This window comes from Hyperolius riggenbachi, chromosome 2 (assembly GCF_040937935.1).
Source record: "Hyperolius riggenbachi isolate aHypRig1 chromosome 2, aHypRig1.pri, whole genome shotgun sequence".
Lineage (NCBI taxonomy): Eukaryota > Metazoa > Chordata > Amphibia > Anura > Hyperoliidae > Hyperolius > Hyperolius riggenbachi.
In genome coordinates, this window is record NC_090647.1 from 198,548,653 (window position 1) to 198,571,506 (window position 22,854).

General features: G+C 44.5%; 1 protein-coding gene across 2 annotated transcripts in view; it reads left to right on the top strand.

Moving 5' to 3' along the window:
- FGF14 (fibroblast growth factor 14) overlaps positions 1 to 22,854 on the top strand; it is a 663,348-nt gene that overhangs the window by 334,864 nt on the left and 305,630 nt on the right. The window contains exon 1 of one of the 2 annotated variants that reach the window (XM_068267980.1): positions 14,481 to 14,524. The exons of the other annotated variant lie outside the window; for it this stretch is intronic. The gene's annotated coding sequence lies outside the window, so the exon portion shown is untranslated. Of the gene's footprint in view, positions 1 to 14,480; positions 14,525 to 22,854 lie in introns of those variants that run through there. 2 annotated transcript variants of the gene reach the window in all.

Below are 22,854 nucleotides of genomic sequence, written 5' to 3' on the forward strand. Positions count from 1 at the left end.
CCAAGTGTGTAAAAAAAATAATATTCCTAAGCGCTGAGAGTTCTGAGCAGAAAGTTGATTATGTATGTTGCGGAAAAAGGTTTTGCTTGATAAATCATTCCTGTGCCAGGCAATGTGCTAAATTTAACTCACCAAAGAGCATTGACCTCTATTTACAAAGGTCTGAAAAAGCTCTGATACTGTCCAGTGTACCAATTAGCATATGCAGATCCAAAGACTGCGGGAGGATGTTTAACTGTGAAAACTGAAACACAGAAAAAGTGCTTCATAGTATGTTACAGCTTTATTAAAACGGTTGTTGAAAGACCCACTCCAGACACAAATGTTTCCTGGGATCTGAGTAGGCACTCAGCTGCAGAGCTTTTTTGTATGTGTCTGTTAAATCCTTGAGTCATATAAATGACTTCTAAAATGCTTAATCACAAGCTAAGACACTGGCCACTAGAGATTGTTTGTGCTGTAGACTGCAGTCTCCTAAGATAAATTCAGCCTGTGCCTTCCCCCTTGCACAGTGGGGATTATAAAATCCAGGCACCAGCAGCAGCCACACCCATAGAGTCTGAATCAAAGGGCTATTTTTATATGGACACAGGCAAACTGGTATGTCTGTAAAACATCTGTCATTTTCAAGGGCCAACCCTTCTTGGTAGTCTACTGACTGCCAAGATGGATGTCCTGTCTAACAGCCATGTTTTTCCCAAATAATTGTCATCTGTGTACAAGTCACAATCTTCTCCTCAGTTCTGTACGACAAGGCTGGGAGAGGCCATTGCATGGGTATCTTTAATTGAGCTAATTTACAAAAAAAATTTAATTAGTACAAGTCTCTCTTTTCTGATTCCAGTCACACTGCATCCTGCCCATAGAATCTCTGATTTGTGTATTATTTTCTGCAATGGATGATTAAAAAACTACCTGGGGAGATGCTGTGGTTGCGGCAATGTAAATAATAAGTCTACCTTGCCAAGTGAAACACAGGCCATTAACTACGGTGACCATACGTCCCACTTTACCCGGGACGCGTCCCGCCTTCGGGGGCGCTGTCCCAGGCTGCATGAGGTCCCGGGAAACGTCCCGCTTTCAGCAGCGGGACGTCCCGGCCTCGGGACTCTAGTCACCGTACATGAACTAGCTGCAGCGTCTCATAAACACTGTGCTAGTTCATTCCCCGCAGCCCCGCTCCAGCAACCTGCATTGTCCTCCTCCGGCAGGAACAGGCAGAGCAGGGCTACGGGAAGATGGCGTCCGGAGGCGGAGCCCTGTACTGGAGACTATTTGTGTTCTCCGGACGCCATCTTGCTGTAGCCCTGCTCTGCCTGAGTGCCTGTGAGCCCAGGGAGCTGCACACACACCAGAACACCCGGCTGTGCGAGGAGACTTCTGTCAGGTGAGTACATGATTTTTTTTCCAGGTGAAATGTGCCCCCATTGCGTTTTTTGTGCTGACATGTTTGTCCCCATTGCGTTTAATTTGTGCTGACATGTTTGTCCCCATTGCGTTGAATTTGTGCTGACATGTTTGCCCCCATTGCGTTTAATTTGTGCTCACATGTTTGCCCCCATTGCGTTTTTGTGCTGACATGTTTGCCCCATTGCAATTATTTTGTGCTGACATGTTTGCCCCCATTGCGTTTATTTTGGCTGAAATGTTGCCCGCAATGCGTTTATTTTGTGCTGACATGTTGCCCGCAATGCGTTTATTTTGTACTGACATGTTTGCCCCCATTGCGTTTATTTTGTGCTGACATGTTTGCACCCATTGCGTTTATTTTGTGTTGACATGTTGCCCGCAATATGTTTATTTTGTGCTGACATGTTGCCCATTGCGTTTATTTTGTGGTGTCTGGGGTAACTGTTGCAGCATTTATTATTTAATGGTCATAGTTGGCTATGTTTGCTGCTTTGGGGTTACGGTATACTATTAAATAGCATCACCCAGTTTCTGCACACCCATGATGCGAATCCTCGTTTGACCACATCATGGCGTAAACACTGCTTTCTTATGCCTCGCTGTTACATCATTACGCTAGCTCCGCCCATAGAATGTCATGGCCACACCCATTTTTTGGTGCGGCGTGCAGGCACTACATTTGTTGGCGCGGCAGCCCCCCATTCCCCCCCCCCCCCTTCCACCCCGCCGCCCTGTCCCAGGTTTAGCCTACAAAAATCTGGTCACTGTACATTAACCCTTTCAGTAAAATTTTATCAAAGAGCAGCTTGAAGTTGTTATTGTGTGGCTAATCTGTTGGCAAAGTGGAGACATTTTTTCTATAGTTTCACCTTACGCTAGGCCGACCATGCATAGTGATATGCCTATATGTTAGATCATTTGTGGGATTAAGCTTTTCGATAGCCACATCTCCAAGGCACAAGGGTAAAATGGGTGTTTATTTTAAGATACAAGATTGAAAAGCTTTATTTCTGTGCTATAGATGCACAGGAACACAGAAATAAGAATGTCCATTCTTCTAGTTCTAGTTATCGTGAGATTGTAACCAATTCTATGGCGAGGTTGATACAGGGAAAATGATACATAAATTGTAATACTGGAGAAGGTTTACATTAGATAGTAACACAGTCACAAGATGGAATTACACTAGGCAGAGTCACTATACCTACACATTTTTCACTGTTCTCGGAGGAATGATAAATGAAAAATCCAAATGTGAACAGAGATGGGATTAGACCCATGCCTAATGATATGTAAAGCCTTAATACAAGTGCAATTGCTATGCTAACATAAAATGTATAATTTCCATGAGAGCTAGGCTGTGCTCCTTAGCACAGGCCATTGTCATGGAGATCGCTTGTAATAACAATTACTGGTATGCTCAGCTTCAAGGATAGTTCCCAGACATGTAAAGTAAGGGGCTGCGCAAGTAAAATACGTAGTAAATATGTTTATCATAAAGACATGCATCGGCTCTCATGCTGTACTAGAAAGGAAACAGAGGTATCAGCATCCATTCAACCCCACATAATGGAATAAAAATAAGAATGTAAAGGCAACCATCTTCAATGAAAAATGACAGCAGATGTCTGATGCTTGTGGTCAGGGTCAATTAGCTTCCATTTTATTGTACTGTATATATTCTTCCATTCATCTTTCATATTCTTCCATTCATCTTTCATATTCTTCCATTCCATTTTTTTTTCTTTGGTGTATGATCATGAGTGAGAATCTAAAAGCCGACTTGAGATAAAAAGGTCTATTGTGTAAGACCTCAGGGACCGAGCTGATGTTGCATAAATGATGTGTCTGATCAGAATAAAGTGGCCACACGCATTGCAATTCTTTTAAAAACTTGTTGATTTGACGGAACCGATCCAATTTTTCGGGTTAATTGAAAGTTCCAAGGAAGTTGTTTGAGGTACCACACACGTGTTTGAGATTGCTGCAATTTTGTAAAATAGATTGTATATGGAAAAAAGTTATTTGATTTGAAAAACATTCCACTTATTGATCAACTTTTGATCTTTTTGATTTTTAATAGGAATACTTTAAAAAAAAATGTACCGAATTTCTGCTGTATTTACTCTGCCCTTTATTCCGGCTGGGTAGACACAGTGGTATCAAGCAGTAGGGGTGCAAAAGCTGCGTGTGCTAGGCTTCAAATCTCAAATCCAAAAAAAATAAAAAATAAAATTGCACCACAACAGCAGAACAAGAACGACAACATCAGAAATCTCCTCATGCTTTGCACAGCATCAGGGGAAAAATGTCCAGGCAGTTTTCTTCTGTGCAGCTAAAAATAAGGCTTGGGTAGGAAAAAACAAAGTTCTGATGCTGTGTAACTGTTGAAACCCCTCCCACATCGCGATGTCATGACCATGGTCCTTACAGTTTACTGTCTGTGAACCTCATTGCATTGTGGGAAATAACAGCTGTGTCCAACTGACAAGCAAGCAGTATCTCCCTCTGTGTATAGAACTCGGTAACAAACATTTCATACAGATCACCTGGCATATCCATAGGGAATCGGCAACTGGCATAGCTAAAGAGTGCCTACGTCTGAGGTCCCCATGAAAGTTTTGCTATGGGGTCCTGTAATCTCTAGCTACGTCTCTGCTTGCATTAAATTTGTATGCAAGCTGGAATTATTGGCAAGGGCATTGTATTGAAAATAACAGGGTCACTTTAAAGTTATGCAAAAGTAAAGCTTTTGGTATCTATGACAGTGGGAAAAGAAAATAGCCTTTGTGTGAAATTCCCTTAGATCCGCTTGATAGTTTTTATTAATGTATATATGGGTGCATCATTAGGGGCATAGATTTGGGGCATGTGCTCCACATCCACTGTGACTGGGCCCATCGCCATGCCCTAAATAATAGTTCTGCTTCTGCTGCACATGTGTAGCTTGCCTATTCATAGCAATAAAGGGACCGTGAGCAGTGGCTAAAAAATGAAATTGGGACTTACCTGGGGCTTTTTACAGCCTCCCATAGCCAGTGTGGTCCCTCGGCATCCTCTTCTTCACTTTCCTGGTCCCGCTGGCAGCTCTGGTAATTTGGCTACTTCGACTGAAGGCCCCTGACGCGCACACTGCGTGTCATCACACCCGTCATGGTAAGACTCCTCAGCATGCACAGTTCTCTAAAGGCTGAGCCGTGCATGCGTAGGAGTCTTACAGTGACTGGCGTGATGGCGCGCATGTGCAACTTTCGGCAAAGTCGCTGAATTACCGGAGCCACCAGCGGTACCAGGAAAGGAAAGAAGAGGACGCCGGGGGACCTCACGGGCTGGAGGAAGCCCCAGGTAAGTCCCGATTTCATTTTTAAGACACTGCTCAGGGTCCCTTTAAAGGGAACCTAAACTGTGAAGGATCTGGATTTTTGCTTTTAAAATGATACCAGTTGCCTGACTCTCCTGCTGATCCTGTGTCTCTAATACATTTAGCCACAGCCTTTCAACAAGCATGCAGATCAGGTGCTCTGACTGAAGTCAGACTGGATTAGCTGCATGCTTGTTTCAAGTGTGTGATTCAGCCACTACTGCAGCCAAAGAGATCAGCAGGACTGCCAGGCAACTGGCATTGTTTAAAAGGAAACATCCCTCTCAGTTAAGGTTCCCTTTAAAGGGGGCAGTGCAGGGCACAGACTAGTGGGTCCTCCTTTCTCCTCCCCCTCCTGTCACATCCCCAGTGACCAACAAGGAAGATTTTAATTTGCCGCTGGGGAGACATTACAGTAAGAGAAGAAGAGAGGAGGATCCAGTAGCCTGTGCCCTGCACTGCTCACCATAATGTTTTGGGTGACAGCCAGCTATGGGCGTGCACAGTAGCAGCAGCAATCTCATTTCGGAGACTAATAGTGGAACCCCCACTCCTCCCCTTCCTGTCACATGTCTCCAGTGGCCAGTGAGCGTGGCTACAGCCTGGCTGTGTGGCTGCTGGCTTCCTAGCTGCGTGGCTGGCTGTGTTCTGCTGACACAGCTTCTGGGGCGTCAATGTCAGAACTGGCTCAGGATTTAGACGATATCAGCCCTCAGTGGTGAGTGGGAGTGATAGACAAGCCCCATTTTTACCAATTTATTATGCAGCATGTCCTCTGCAGCAGATATAGCTGAGGGTATTTGAAACATTACAGAATACTCTGCAGTTGCAGATTAACAGCAATATGGCCTTTTCTGAATTCCACAAAAAAAATATTTTTATGTCATTCTTAAAGGTCATTATACTTCAGAGTGTGGAGTGTTATAAATGGTGCCAGAGGTGGGCTAGATGAATGCAAGGGCTTAAACCTAGCCAAGTACTTATTCAGATTTAGCTGCTCTAATGAAGCCCTTTTAAAAAATGCTATTTAAAATGGAAATGGTGAGCACATGCTGCTGTAGATTCCATTAGAAATTTGAAATTTAAAGAGGCTTCTGTTTCAGAAAGTTTTACCTTCTAATATCTGTTGATATTACCTAAAGAAAGAATGCAGACTTGAGGAACGGTATCTGATTGGTTGATTAGTGTAATGGGGTTGGATATCACATTGGTTTGTAAATCAAAATCTATTTGAAAATAACTTGAAGGTCTGTATATGAGGTTGACCTCTGTTGAATACAGGAATGCAAAATTAACCTTGAATAAGGAATTCTGTCCTGGGTTGGAGCAGAACTTTTTTTGTCTTTTACAAGTTTCTAGACTTTTTACTGTAGTAGTCAGGTATAATGATGAAGACTTGGGTTGAAAGAAGAGCTTATGATGTCCAGGCTTTTTCTTAGGCTATTCTAAATTTTGGACTTGTGGGAAGAACACTGCAAACTTCTATTTCCCACAATTTTTCAGTACATTGGCAAGTGTTTTTAAAGAAACTAACCCAATAAAGAAAACAGATAAATGGTTGAAAACCATATTTTTCAGACTATAAGACAATCCTGATGATAAGACACACCTAGGTTTAACCACTTAAGCCTATCTGGACGAGTATTTTTGTCCAGATAGGCGCAGCTAAAGGCAAACTGGACAAGAATTCTTGTGCAGTTTGCAAACAGTGGCGGTTTTCTGTGTCGGCGATTGGGGAAGAGAAAGAAAGCCTTTCTAAACCAATCGCAATGCCTGTGATGAAAGGACATGACCCCGATCAGAGAATGTGTAATGATCCGCTCAGCTGGATGCACTGGCAGACAGCTGTTTGACCATTCCTCTAATCTGTGGGCTGCAGGTCTCTGGAAGAGAGACCTGTCTTTCCATTACAAGTTTCTGGTCTGTTCTGCTGCTGAGGAATTTGCATACACTTGTTATGCAAATCTCCTACCTGCCTCCTTTGATGACTGGCAGTATAAAGAGCTATGTTTCCCAGAGTCCTTTGCTGGTCATAAGAGTTAGTTCCTGTGTAACACTCGCCTGGAGTGTCAGCCTTGCTCTTTGTTTGAAGATTAGCCTAGAGTAATTCCTGGAACTGCACTAGGCAGTTTCCCTAGTGCAGTTAGGATTGCATATCTGTTTTGTTTGTTTGTTTGCGATTGTCCTGTCCCAGCGGTGGTCGACGGGAAGTCGTTCTGATCTTTGTTCTTGGAGTATAGCTGGAGCAGCGGTTGCTACCAGCTATCTCATCTGTTCTGTCTTGCCAGGATCGCACTCGCCTTGCGCTAGTGCTGTGGATCCGTCTGATCTCCATCTCTCTTGCTGTACTTGGATCGCACTAGCCTCTTGCGCTAGTGCTGTGGATCCTTCTGCTCTGTCTTCCTGGATCGCACTAGCCTCTTGCGCTAGTGCTGTGGATCCTATCTCTCGCTTATTCCTGTTTTCATGTATCTGTCTTGTCTGCTACGAACGCTTGCTGGAGGCTCGGTGAGGTAACCGTTAAGCAAGCGCTCGCGTCCTCTGTTTCGTGTTTGTCTGTCGGTGGTTAGTTGGGCGTGCTTGTCTCTGTTGTGCTTAACACGCAGAGACCGCGCATAAATGCGTGCACTGTTGCGAATGAGTGCAGTGTTCGCGTTTAGCTAGCGTTTGTTATTTTCCTTATCTCCTTATTGTATGATTTGCTGTGCCTTTGCTGCTCTCGTGCTCTGCCTTGCTGTAGCCTTGTGTCACCTCTGGCAATCGCCTCTCTCGCGATTGCGTTCCTACTTCATATCTGCTGTTGTGTATGCACCGTCGTGGGTTGGCGACTAGTTTGGTGCACACACATACAATCTGTCCCTGTGCTCATTCTCTTCCGCTTCTCTTGTGATTGCATTCTCACTTGGTTTCCTCTGTTGTGTGTCCACCGTCGCAGGTTGGCGGCTGGATTGGTGGACATACGTACATTCCTCATCTGTGCTTATTCGGTGTGTCGCTGTGTCGCTGTTAGCAATCGCCATCTCTGGCGATTGCCTTCTCACTTTGTCTTCATGGTTGTGTGTTCATCGTTGCAGGGTGGCGACTAGTTTGGTGGACACACATACCCTCCGTCGCTTTGATCTCTCTCTTTCAGGGCTATCTTGCCCTGCGTTTCTTCCCTTCGTGCGGTTCCTGTCTGGCGTGTGTGGCAGGGCAGAGGAGCTGTTCCTCTGCACTCCACGGCTCCATCAGTCGACGAGAATTTCCCTCTACAGGTGCATTGCACCTTTTGCTGGGTTCCCGCAAATTACACGCTTGTGGAGGATTTCCGCAGTGTCAGCGCACGTCTTGTGCGCTGATCACGGAGAGAATTCCACAATCGTTACAGAATGTAACTTTTTTTTTTTTTACTTCATCAACTTTAAAACACTGCCTTGTAAACCAAGGAGTGTTTATCGCCATCTAGTGGCAAAAAGTGAAATTACCCTGCACAGATTTTGTATTAAAAAAAAAGACCAAAAAACAGTAAATACCCACATACATGTTAAAAAAAGATAAGTCCCTAAGGCAACTATTAACCACTTGAGGACCCACCCTTTACCCCCCCTTAAGGACCAGCGCTATTGTCGCCATACATTGTACTAGGAACATAATTTCAATGTTATGATAGCCGGGACTAAAGGACAAATACAATGGGTGGGTTTTATTTATAGTAGCATTGCTTATTTTACATCTATAGTGGGTGGAATTGGAGAAATAGTGTATTCTTTATTTTTTTTGTGTGTGTATTTGCCTTCAAAATGCATAGCAAATAAACTAATTACTGAAAACAAGTATCTGCCCCCAAAAACCTTAAGGCCCCATTCACACTTGCGTTTTGCCTTGCAAACGGACCGGATCCTGATCGGATCCTGATCGGATCAGGACCTGATCCTGATCGGAACCGTACGGTTCCGATCAGGATCCGGTCCGTTTGCATCAGGCATGCATCAGGCTGCCATCAGGATCCGTGGGCAAAAATAGCGAAATTATATAAAAAAAATGTTGGGGTCAGCAGAAGGTGCACCTGTAGAATCAGGTTCCTCCACTGTAGGCCTCACCTCCACCTCCGACATTCTGCCAAAACAGCTCCAGCACGTCTGTCACTGCTGCTCCACTCCAGACATGCTTGGCCCATGTGTCCCCATCCGAAATGGCCACTTGGATACGCATAGGAAGTGGGGTAGAACGTCAGGTTTTTGTAGGCAGTGTGTTCTGTGCCTTCCGTTTCCCATTGGTTTCTGTGTTCCGGATGGTGCTGTCAGGCTCCGGTCAGGCTCCGGTCAGGATGCGTGGGCCGGAGATCCGGACCCAAAAAATAGCGCATGTTGGAAAAGAGTCCGGAGTCCGGATCCGATCCGGCTCCGGTACGTACGGAACGGACGCGTGTGAACGTCCGCATAGACATTACATTGCTATGCGGAACGTACGTTCCGTTTGTACAGTATGCATTCCGGATCCGATCCGGAAAATCCTGTTAGCGAACGCTAATGTGAACCGGGCCTAATTTGTGGCGAAAAAAACAAGATATAGATCATTTACGTGTGATGAGTAGTGATAAAGTTATTGGCGAATGAATGGGAGGAGTGCTGACAGGGGAAAATTGCTTCTGTCCTAAAGGTGAAAACACCTGCGGGCTGAAGTGGGTAAAGGACAAAAATATGGGAAAAAATACTTGGTGCATCCATGGTGCATGGGTATCTTGTGGAGCTTCTCCTTCAAGCTGTCTATCTAGGTGGGGCAGCAAGTGTTATTGTAACTGGGCAGTGTGCTGTACTAACTATCCTAAAGCAGCTACTGGCCTTGATAGGCTTAGTTTCAAGGCAGCAGAAATTCACATGCAAAATCACTATTATAACGGTATGCCACATCCAAGCATACCCCTTTCTTTTCCATATTATCACACAGGAGTGCTACAAGGACAAGCCCACCCCATGTACAGCTGCCACTCATAACGATCCCCTTCATGGTGATAGTTGTGTTGGGTAACTGCAGCTGTCACTCAGTACTTGGTGTCTACGGAACACCCCCTCCCACCCACAACATGTCTACCTCTTAAGAACTCCCAGCTCTGTGGTCTGACGCTGTTTGAATTTCCTGCAAGCCACACTGATGATTACTGCGAGAGCCACCTGCGGTTGGGTAACCTCGGCTTTAGGATTCATGGCGTGACGGTAGAAGAGCTCACATGAATAACAAACCTGGTCTACCCTGCATGTGCCATCCAGATCCGGAGCATGCTTAGCCGGTTTATACCGCCCCGTGTCCCATCCTATTGGCCGTCAACTGAGCAAAGGCTGTAATTGACTGCACTCACCTCTGGCCATCACTTACCTCTCCTGCTCCCGCTGCACCTTTCCTATTACAGCTGCATTGATTGGCCGGTAACAGTGGACGTGAGGAGAGGCAGGTGACGGCCTGAGATGAGCGCACCAATTTACAGCCTGTGCTCAGATGACAGCCAATAGGATGGGACGTGGGCCAGAGAAAACAGTGTTGGCACGTTAGATCCGAACGGTAGTGCAGGGAAGACCAAGTTCTTTACGGTCTAATTACGTGAGCTCTTCTACCGCCAAGCCATCAAGATGGCCCCATTGCAGGCGGCTCTCGCTGTAATCATCAGTGCGGCTTGCGGGAAATTTAAACAGTGGTGAATGTATCGGTGTATGCAATCTGGTAGGGTAACCCAATAACGAAAACTTAAGTCCGAATACCATATATTCGGACTATATAAGGCTTTTGCACCCCACTTTGGTAGAGAAAAAGTGTGTTTTATAGTCCGAAAATTACGGTAATTTTTTATTCTGTGCGCTCTCTCTGTTCTTTTTTTTTAATGCACCTATCACATTGCTGCATGCATCTTTTGGGAAGAACAGCACTGATCCATTCACTGTAGTGAATGGGATCAGCAGCGCATGAGGGCGCAGATGGTGGGCGATCGTGTGCGTTGCATTCCGAACACGGCCATCTGCACTTAATCATGTGAACGAGCCCTTACACACTAGCTACTGTCATTTATAACTGAACGGACAACTGATTTGCAGCCCAGGTGAAGGGAATGTCCAGGTTTCCTTATGGCTCAATTCACATTATAGCTATTTTAACTAAAAGCTTATTCACAATGCACTGCTATAGAAAGTTAAAACATGTAAGTTTTTCAGCGGTCAGTTTAAAAGAGGCCTTAGGGTTCTTACAGTATATCAGTCAGGGGCAGAGGTAGCCACTGCATCAGGTCCCTTGGGCCAGAGGGGCCCTCCCTCAAATACAGTATTAGCTCTCTATTGGTCCTGTGCTCATAATAATCACTTCTATAGATACTTTGAATAGTGGTAATTATTAACAAAGTGTTCCCAATCCCCTTCTTGCACCTCTGACACTGTAGATGCCATTGGCAGATTTTGGTGCGCTGTAGCAATTGCTATGTATAAAGTGCTTGGGGGCCCCATTGTAAAACTTGCATCGGGGCCCACAACTCCTTAGCCACGCCACTGATATCAGTTGCTGTCAGTTGTATCTGAAAGGACAACTAATGTGCAGTTTAGTGTCCATGAATCCTTATGGCCTCTTTCACACTATACGCAGAAAAACTAAAGTTGATTTTTGTTCAGTTAAAATGCATCAGTTTTTCAGCATATAGTGTAAAAGAGGCCTTAGTGTCCACATGTGGCCAACTCTCTTACTTGTGAGGGGACCGTCCCACTTGATCCTGGTGTCCTTCTCTGTGCAACCATGTGTATGTCATCATGTGTCATCACTGGAGAAGATCCAGGACTGCCAGGCTACAACTTCCTTCCTGCCCTCCGCAGCATTGAAGGAATGAGAAAGGAACGGAGTGGGAGGTGGAGGCAGAGCTGGCTGCATGTCAGTGAGGAGAGAACAGCAACTTGTGTGGCAGCATCAACTAAGTGCGGGTACTACTGTAGATATAAGAAAAAATTACTTTGGCAAGTAAACATGCTTTTTAAGATAAACACTGCGGATTGGTAAATTTATCAACTCCTTTATTAAACTATCGGATTGCAGACGATTTTCCATTTCCGATCTTGCCTTTCTCAAATCTCTACAGAACATTAGAAGGAAAGATATGCAAAAAGACCATATTTCAATATTTACAAAGTATAATGCCAGCCAAAGAGCCAATTTCATACTAATAACAACATCTTTATTCTTTCACTGCAAGATAGAATACATGACTGCTGCATAACACTGTACCACCAGATCAATAATCCAAATCCATCCAAGAACTCATTTAGTATATTCATTATATTGTCCCTTAGGAGGGAATAGTCATTTTTCTTTCTGTGATCAAAAGATGAGCGTTTTCATAAACTGCACTGAATGACCTAATTTTGTAGTGTCTCAAGCTTGAATCATAAGGCTTGCTGATGTATCTCCTGCTATGCCGCTACATCAGCTGTGTGAGGATCCAGACTGCAGACAAAAGCCTGTCTGCTGGGGTTACAGGGTATCGCGCTATATCACTGGAACGGGAGACTGCAAACATAACACATGTTCTTCTTTTTTTTTTTGTAACTAAAATATTTTCCCCCTTCTTGTTAGGAAATATAGCTTAAAAAGCAACACAAGGTCAAAGTATTGCTATAATTTCTTTCATTTCAGATCACTGAAGTCTGTGATTCCATTGGTTAAGGGAACTATTACATTGTGTACAGATAATTGCTTTATTTAAACTACGAGGGGCACAGTAGTAATATACAATGTAAAAGAATAGTGATCAAGGACTCAGATATTACCTGTTTGTGTGAAATTATATTTTTGCAAAAAAAGTAAAATCTTAAAGATGTGATCATGTAAAATGAAGCAGCTGAATTGAGGGAGTTAGTAGCGGGCTCTTTGATTGGGTCAGCTGCTGGGATTGCATCATCCTATGTTTCAGACTGCCAGGAAACAGGCACAGACTGTGTGGCAAGTCTCTGGAAAGAGATTGTTATCTGACAACAGATAATCATGAAATAAAGAAATGTTTTGCCACTAACTTCTTACTCAGGAGGAGTAGGAAAATATTGCGTCTGCAGTGTGGCTTTAAGAAGGAAATACTAAGACAGAAGCCAAAATTTGGCATTACCATTCCAAGGACATGTAGGTGTTAAAGCCTAAAGCCGCATCTACACGAGTAGATGCGGCCGCGATGCTGCTTATCAATCGAGCAGCTGATGCGGCTCGATTGATAAGATCCGACAGGACGGATCTCTGTACCGCCGATTCCCTGCTCGCTCCCCGCGAGGGGACAATGGCAGGGAATCGTGTGGGAGATAAGCGGCGCCGGCGGGGACGAGCGGGCACGAGCGGGGAATCGAATGCGGCGCTCGCGCGGCGAGCGGGGACGCGGCGGGCACGCGGAAGAGGCGATCCGGCGGCTAATCGAGCCGCCGGATCGCTACAATGTCCCTCCGTGTAGATGGGGCTTAACTCCAGAACTCCAGAAGAACATGTTTATTTTAATTGTGGATGGCATAGAAAGGTGTGGGACCCCATCTGGGGGTTTTATCGCTCATTGTTTCCCTAAGTGGGAACATTTTTTTCTCACTTTGTTCTGGGAATTGCTTGAACCTCTCCAGTAAAGAACAAAAAAAAAACTTTATTTGCAGGCTTCCTAATCTGCATTGTCTTTATTTTTATACATACTTTCCTGCTCCTAACAAGTAGGAGGCACATATACAAACTGTTGTAATTCCTACACTGTTCACCTGATTTGGATGTAAATACCTCGAATTAAAGCTAACAGTGTGCAGTTAAAGTGGAACTGTAGATACAAAATAAACACATTGTTTCACTTACCTGGGGCTTCCCCAAGCCCCCAGCAGCTGTCCTGTCCCGCGGCAAGTCTCCATGAGTCTCAGTTTCCCCGCCGCCGCTCTGTCCCGTACCTCGACTTGTAAGTCGAGGCCAGCGCAGCCCTGCCAAGCGTATCCATTCTTCGCGTTCCCCTCTGCGATAGCGGGGAACGCGAAGACAGGATACACATGGGCCAGAGCCACGCCGCAGTGGCCCGGCGGCGAAACCGAAAGTAGCTGGCGGCGGGACAAACGGAGGCTCGTCGAGGAGCGGCTCGGGACAGGACAGCTGCTGGGGGCTTGGGGAAGCCCCAGGTAAGTGGAACAATGTGTTTATTTTGTATCTACAGTTCCGCTTTAAAGCATGCGTTTGTTTAATTTCAAATCCATTGGGGGTAAGGGCTGTGTATAGAGCCAAAAATGTTAGAATTGTGTTGATGTCCCAATATTTATGGACCTGACTGTATCACTAAGATGGCATAGATAATGAAAAAGTTACTGCTGTATCAAAACGGCACAGCTAAAGTGTCAAAAATGTTAGGAACCTTAAAGAAAACCTGAACTGAAAATTAAACGTCAAAATAAGCATACACAAGTCATAATGACCTTCCATGTAGTCTACTTCTCAGTGTCTTTCTCCTGTCCCGCGTCCTGTTTGTTCACTGTGATCAAGGGACTTTTCCATCCTCCATTTTGAAAATGGCCATTACCCATAACAGCTTTCTGGTCAGCACACAGTTAAACTGTAACATCGCCCACTTGAGCCATAGGGAAACATGGACATTACCTGGTACATCAGTTTTCCTCTCAGCTATAACTGACAGCAACTGATATTTTACTGACAGCAACTGATATATTTCAGATCTAACAAAATAGTCAGAACTGGAAGGGATTATTGTCAGAAGAAAATGGTGAGCTTCTGAGAAGAACTGATGGCAAGGTAACTATGTAATGTTCATTTGAAGTTACCTCATGTGTTTATTTTACATATTTTTACTCAGTACAGGTTCTCTTTAAGGGGTAAAAACCATGGAACGCAAACCTGTTAAGTTGTATTCAGTAAAACCTGTTAAGTTGTATTCAGTAAAGTTCCTCTTTAAGGAGAGTAGGGACAGCACATCACTGTGTCACTGTAGGTAGGAAAAGCTGTCCATCACCACACCACTCAAGAGAAGCTGGGTAGAGAAGAAACATTGTGCCGGAAATTTTTGAATTGTCACTCAGTGAGCTCGAGCTCACAACAGTGTCAGCCCAGATCTATGCATATGGAAAACACTCTGCTGTAACAGATAAGTGCTGAATCCACAGACTTAAACAAAAGGTTGATTACGGATAGAAGGCATCTCCTTGAAAAGAGCTGCAAGCAGAGCCTTTCATGGGTACAAAGGGGAAGAGAAGCAGAGGCTGCAAACACACAGTTTGCTGAAAGTTGCTGCTTCTTGCGAGGCTAGGGGTCCTGAGGCCTGGGATTAAATGCTAGGCTTGGAGTCCTGAGGCCTATCATTGTTGAGGCCAGTCAGTCACCACTTAGGTCCCTTGTACTTGATTTTGCTGTTGAAACGTGTCACTAAATAATAGACTGGGGGTCCTGGGGCCTGTCGATGTTGACTGAGAGCTCTCATTGATTGGTAGGCTGAGGTCTCCCGGGGTTGTCATTATTGCTGAAAACTATCAATGGTTTGTAGGCAAAGGTTATTGGGGGCGTGTCATAGTTGCCGAGTTCTCTCTCTGATTGGTAGGCAATTATCACTAGTTTGTAGGTAAAGATTACTGGAGCCTGGCATTGTTGCTGATACCTATCACTAACTGCTAGGCTGGCACTTCTACATCCTGCTATTCTTGCTGAGAGTCTGAGACCTATCACTGGTTTGTAGGCCAGGGTTACTGGGGCCTGTCATTGTTGCCAAGACCTATCACTGGTTTGTAGGCTGAGCGGCTGCTTCCTGTCAATTCACGGCGGGGGGCTCCGTGAATAGCCTGCGGGCCGCCGATCGCGGCTCGCAGGCTAAATGTAAACACAAGCGGAAATAATCCGCTTTGTTTACATTTGTACAAGGCTGCTAACAGTAGCAGCGTTGTACCAGATCAGCGATCCCCGGCCAATCAGCGGCCGGGGATCACTGTCACATGACAGGCAGGAGCCTGTTAGAGGCTGCACAGGACAGATCCGTTCCTGTGCAGCCTCGGATCTCCGGGGAAGGGAGGGAGGAGGAGAGGGGGAATCCTGCGGTGGAGGGGGCTTTGAGGTGCCCCCCCCCCGCCAGCCACACACAGGCAGGAGCGATCAGACCCCCCCAGCACATCATCCCCCTAGTGGGGAAAAAAGGGGGGCGATCTGGTTGCTCTGCCTGGTGTTTGATCTGTGCTGGGGGCTGTAGAGCCCACCCAGCACAGATCAGCGAAAACAGCGCTGGTCCTTAAGGGGGGGGGGGGTAAAGGCTGGGTCATCAAGTGGTTAAAGGGAAGGTCCGAGGTGATTAAAAAACAAAAATGTACTTACCTCGGGCTTCCTCCAGCCCCTGGCTATGCCCTCACCACAGCTTTGGTGACTCCCGGTCCCCTACTTAGGTCGGCATCGACTGCACTTAAGCTTGCAACTCACAGAGTCGCATTGATGTCATCCGGACTGTAATGCACAGACGCAGTGCTACTGCACTTGCGCAGTACAGTCCGAATTACATCAGTGCGACTCTGTGAGCTGCACGCTGAAACGCAGTAGGCATCTTGTACAAGAGGGGACCCCGGGCCACTGGCGGGAAGCGGAGCTGTGGTGAGGGCACAGGACAGCTGCAAGGAGCTGGAGGAAGCCCGAGGTAAGTATTTTTTTGTTTTTACATCACCTCGGACCTTCCCTTTAAACTGTGTACTAAAGTTACATGCATAGAATATATAGGATATAATTTTAAAAGTACAGTCCTTGCAGTGGAAAGTGTCTTGAAATCAATTTGATGATACACTTGAAAGTCCTCTATACATTGTTCACAAGGACTTACACATCGCAAAGGACATTACTAATGTTGTTTTTGTATCTGGAAGAAGTTTATTGCAGATGTCATAGTATGTACGGTAACTTTGTTTTTGTTTTTTTATAATTCTGGTCTTTTAATTTGTGAGCAGTTTAGTAGAGTTCATGTAATAATGTAGCTGAACTATCAGGTATCATATACTTGACAATGGTCTCAGAAATTGGCTTTAGAAAGAAATATCCCTAGCCTTTACAAACTATTTACATATATTTTGCCTTTTCAGTGTAAGTACATTATGGTAGCACACAAATTTGTTTTTTTTTTATGCAGTGGTATCTTTCTTTTCCATTAAAATGTAAGTGATCTGAGACGAGACACAGGAAAATAAAACCACAAAATATCCATATTCAAGATCAGTGAACTATTTATTGTGTGCTGTGTTTTTAGTTTCAAATTTCAGCCCCATAGCTCTTATGTGTTTGACTCACCTTTGATTATTAACTTTGAACATAAGATCTATTTAGGAGCTTATATACAAGGCACAAGCATTCTCATTTCAGAAGCAAATGTTTCTTTTGGAATGGACAGCTAGGTGTACCGGTAACTTACATGAATAACGTCAGTTATAGCCTACTCTGAGAACAGGTCGTCTACCCAAAGTTGTTGCAGTGTTTAAGCCCCTATCCAGTATTTTTTTGTATTATTATTTTCATTGCCCCTTCTTCTCCTACAAGTACTACAAGATATAAAAGTCTTAATTTAAAGACAAGTAAGGAAACAAGGCAGGGTAGTTTGAAACTAATCATAGCTGGCTGTGTTTTAAATTAATGTGGTCTGAAAGCCAGCATTTCTACTATGCTCTAAAAGATTCCTCACAGCTTGAAAACTACTATCCCATAATTTTTTAAGCAGAACATTACTGAAATGGTTAAACAAAAGCAGTTTGTCCTGCTATTCAGCTTCTATCCGCATCTACACTGTAGATAACAGTATCTTTGTTTACATTCCAATGTTGTTACAATGTGTGTAAACACAGTCTAAAGGTAGCCATACACTGGTCGATTTGCCATCAGATTCGACCAACAGATAGATCCCTCTCTGATCGAATCTGATCAGAGAGGGATCGTATGGCCACCTTTACTGCAAACAGATTGTGAATCGATTTCAGCGTGAAACCTATCACAATCTGTGGAGCTGCCGCCTGCCCGCCAGCTATACATTACCTGATCCGGCTGCCGCGACTCCTTCGGTCTCCGCTGTCTTCTTCTCCGCGCTGGTCTCCGGTCCGGCTGGCTTGCTTCACTGAACTTCCTGTCCAGGGGAAGTTTAAACAGTAGAGGGCACTCTACTGTGTAAACTTCCTGCCGGGACAGGAAGTTCAGTGAAGCTGGAGCCCGGAGCAGAAAAGAAGACAGCGGAGACCGGGGGAGTTGCGCCGGCCGGAACAGGTAATGTATCTCCGCTGTATTGCGTCGGTCGTCGGGCATTCGAACGCCGCTATCGACACACTCCCGACCCGCCGACCGATTGAGAAAAATCTTCTGCACGGACGGATCGACGGGAATGATTGATTTTGGATGGAAATTGATCGTTCTGTCAGCATTTGCGCGACGATTTTACAGCAGATTCGATCACAGTGATCGAATCTGCTGTATATCGGTGGGAAAATCGTTAGGTGTATGGGCCCCTTTAAGGTACATACACACGTCGGATTTTCGCAAACAACCCATCGTTTGGTCGTTCAAATGACCCGTCGTTTGGACGTCAAATCGGGCGTATGTACAGTCCGTCGTTCAGCTGATAAAACTGGACTTGAGCGATCCGCGGGGCTTTTAGGGTACGATAAGCTACACTTTGGAATCTTGTAATTGGTAGACAGACAAGATTAGGTGCACACAAAAGCAAATATGATAACTGTATGAGTAATACAAAATAGGAAGACACATTTTCATTGAATGTAAGGTCAGAGTTTCAGACCACTTTAAAGTGATACTTAAAGCGAGATTGTCACCATAAAAATCAAATTTCAACAGCAACTGGTGTATTAAGTGATAAAGATGCTAATCCTTGATTCAAAACTTTTTCTGCTGTCATGATTTGGAGTTATCACATACTTAACCTTTCTGGCGGTATACGTTCGGGGTAAGCCGCGCAGGAGGATTTCTCAGGCCCTGCTGGGCTGATTTGCATAATTTTTTTTTTTTTGCTACACACAGCTAGCACTTTGCTAACTGCGTGTGCATACCGATCGCCGCTCCGCACCGATTCGCCGCTACCCGCCGCGCTGCCCCCCCCCTCAGACCCCTTGCGCAGCCTGGCCTATCAGCGCCAGGCAGCACTGAGGGGTGGATCGGGACTCCCAATGACGTCACGACGTCGGTGATGTCATCCCGCCTGTCGCCATGGCGACGGGGGAAGCCCTCCAGGAAATCCCGTTCATTGAATAGGATTTCCTGATCGCAGATCGCCGGAGGCAATCGAAGCGGGTGGGGGGATGCCGCTGCACAGCGGCTATCATGTAGCGAGCCCTGGGCTCGCTACATGATTTTAAAAAAAATAAAATTAAAAAAAACTGCTGCGCTGCCCCCTGGCGGTTTTTAATAGACCGCCAGGAGGGTTAAAGAGGAACAGTCGCGGAAATCTTAAAATTTAAAACACATACACAGTACATTTCTTCCTTAGTAAAATTAGCTATAAATTACTTTTCTCCTATGTTGCTGTCACTTACAGTAAGTAGTAGAAATCTGACATTACTGACAGATTTTGGACTAGCCCATCTTATCATAGGGGGTTCTCAGGGTTTTCTTTATTTTGAAAAGCACTTAGTGAATGGCAGTTGCTCCGGCCAACTGCCAAAATAGTGTGCAGCAAGCAGGGAGGCTGGCCAGCATCTTTGTATTAATCTTTTCCAGGGAGTGTCTTTATAGAGAATAAAGGCCATGCTGAGAATCCTCTATGGAGAGATGGACCAGCCCAAAACCTGTCGGTAATGTCAGATTTTTACTACCTACTGTAAGTGACAGCAACATAGGAGAAAAGTAATTTAGGGCTTATTTTACTCTGGAAGAGATGAACTTCTTATTTGTATGCATTTTAAAATGTTCGCGACAGTTCCTCTTTAAGGAGCACTGGCCCTTTAGTAGTCAGTGCCAAACAGTTGCACGCTGGGGGTTCTTTTTATCTATTATAAATATATACAAAAGAAATTTCTTTTGTATATATTTATAATAGTTTCTTGTTGGCATGGTGCATGCACAAAACATTATTTAGGTATATGATTATGCTAGATATTTAATATTAATAGATTTAGCTATTCACAGCGTGGCTTTCTTTCTTTAATATCATTGCATTTTTTTTATCTATAATATTTTCCTCCTCTTCCATTTATTTCCCTGCCTGTCTGATTATCTGAAACCTGATCCCCTGCTCACTTGTGTTTACAAGCAAGGCTGAGGTGACTCAGCGATTGGAGGAGAAAAGAAAAAAAAGTAAAGGGCAGAAATGACATCAGGATTTAGCTTAAACTGTGGGCAAAAGACATGGTTCCCACTAGTAACAGAATTCTCTTCATTTACTATATAATATTCACTGAAATCAAAATGTGGACAGTGCAATACATATGTTATGTAAGTAGATCAAGTATTTATCTACTTATATATGTGTTTTTTTCCCCTGGCATAATATGGCTAATCCTATCAGAGCTCTACATGTATGAAGAACCGATACTTACCCGCTGCTTCCTCCTGCAGCATAAACATGTGTAAGTCCCTCGATGTCCTCCCGCGGTCTGCCGTTCAGCCACGATCAGCCCCAGTAATTGGCTCAGTCGCGTCAGTCCGGGTCTACGGTGCATGTGCAGCAGCGCAGAAGACCCAGACTAAGCCTATTACCGGGGCTGATCGCGGCTGAACGGCAGACTGTGGGAGGACATCAAGGGACGAACAAATGTTCATGCAGCTGGAGGAAGCAGCGGGTAAGGATTGGTTCATCTTATATATAGAGCTCTCAGGGCCGGTTTAAGCAACAATGGGGCCCCAGGGCAAAATAAACCTGGGGGCCCCCCCAACATATACCCCGGAACAAAAATCGGCATTAGGGGACCTTTTTTGCAGCTGGTATAACAGGGTGTGAAGTCCCAATCGGTCGGAGCTCCACATTCTGGCTATCCCAGCCTGCATGGGGACAAGGGGTTAAAAAGTTTCAGGAGGGGGGAACCCACATAATTTTTTTTTTTTAAAAATTCCCACACTGTAAACATAAGAAAAATAGGAAAAAATGCCAGGGATCTTCATACAGCCATATTGCGGCTGTATAGCGATCCCTGGCCAAAGCGCTGTGGCTGCGTATAGACCCCCTGGAAACCCCGTCAGGAAATGTATTGGCTTTCGTTTGATGCATGTAAAATTACACTACCGTTAGGATTGCTACTAAAAGTGACATTTACCGCATTTAAAAGTATACTTTTTTCCTTCGAAACTTTAAAATCGATTTTCTCAAAAACTATAAGGTATTTTTGAAACATTGTTTTTTCCTCTTATTCCTAATGATCTGCTTAACATATCCTGCAAATTTAGGGTTTCTAGCATTTAAGGTGGATTTGCTATGAACCATTAAGATCGGCAGGTTTTTAAGTGTGTATTGTTTTTTCCTTTGAAACTTTAAAATCGATTTTCTCAAAAACTATAAGGCCGATTTGAAAAAATGTTTTTTTCCTCTTGTAGCCACTGGGGGCCCCTACAAGCTCTGGGGCCCTGGGGCAGCTGCCTCCTTTGCCTTAATGGTAGCGCCGGCCCTGAGAGCTCTGGTACACTTTAAGTTACAGAAAGTTCAGCTTAACTTACCTGGGGCTTTTTCCAGCCCCCTGTAGTCTTTCAGATCCTTCCCTGTCCACTCCTCTGAAAGCTCTCCTATGGGGCCAGACGCAGTCTACTACGCATTCGTGGCCTTACACCTCCATCATACCTCTACAATTGTGCCCCCATGCTCAGAAGCATTTTGCGCATGCGCAGTTGCCATTTTTATGCACTACACATGTGCAAAACTCTCCCAGCCACGGGAGTTCAATTGAAGAGGTGGGCACGGCTGGGACAGCCATGGGATGACAGTGGCACAAGGAAGGGGACCAGGAAGACAGCGAGGGACAGAAAAGACTACCTGGGGCTGGAAGAAACCACAGGTAAGTTAAACTGAACTTTTTTCCATCGCTGTAATCTTAAATAGACTTTAATAATTGAGTCTTTGTTTTGTAGACACTAGTGCATTAAGCTCTAACAACATCAAAACTTAGCACTGAATAAGCAATTAGACAAGATATCCATGGGGTAGGATAACAGCAGCAACTGCTTCTAGTCTGATGACAGTACATTTTGCAAGTGAACATTTTCAGAAGGTGTCTTCAGATACTGCAACATACGGTCTTCCCTCTGTTGCTGATTATGATTTAGAATTTAACATACATACAAATGATGCAGATGATCCGATACAATACTCTCTATATTTAGCAGATCTAATGCCTGTTGTTAAAGAAATGTGTTGTGGTGCAAGTGTACCTTGTAAACAATTGGCAAAAAAAAAAAAAATGAAACAGTGTCTGAGTTAGAATTATCTGAGAAATATGAGTGTCTAATTGCTACATGTTTGCAAATTTGTCACATGGCCTTAAAATTCCACAGAATATGAGGCTGTATTCACCCAAAAATTCATGCGAGCTGACAGCACATGTAAATTTAGCTGGGCGTTACACAAGCTATGTAACGCACATTACATACAATATCGGGTTTGGGAGAGGCACACCTTACCGTAAGCATTTGGATACATAGCCAGGATGTAAAAGCCACATCAGTCCAACATAGAAGATTCAAGTTCGACTAGCACACCAATGTCAATATTCCAGGATATTTATTCCTTATTGTATGCACAACATGACAATTGTTTTGGGGCCACGGAGGGCCCCCTTCATCAGATAAAGTACAGACATACAAGTGGTACAATGAATCTTGCTTGTATAACATGTGTCATGCTGTTTGTTTAATTGCAGCCTATTTATGCATAGCGTTAATATGGAGGAATTGCTGCTTTCTCAAGTGCAGTGTGGTTTTATAGTGCCTTAGTTCTTCTTTCACTTACAAGTTTACAGAATCAGAATCATTTTTATTTGCCAAATAAATTTGCACTCAGGGCTGTTTCACACTGGAGTTTTTGCAGCAATTGCTTCCCATCCATAAGGCAAAAACCACTTTTGTTTAAAAAACAGGGATTACTGCAGTAACCTCAGTAATGTGTGGTTTGCGGTCATAGCATAATG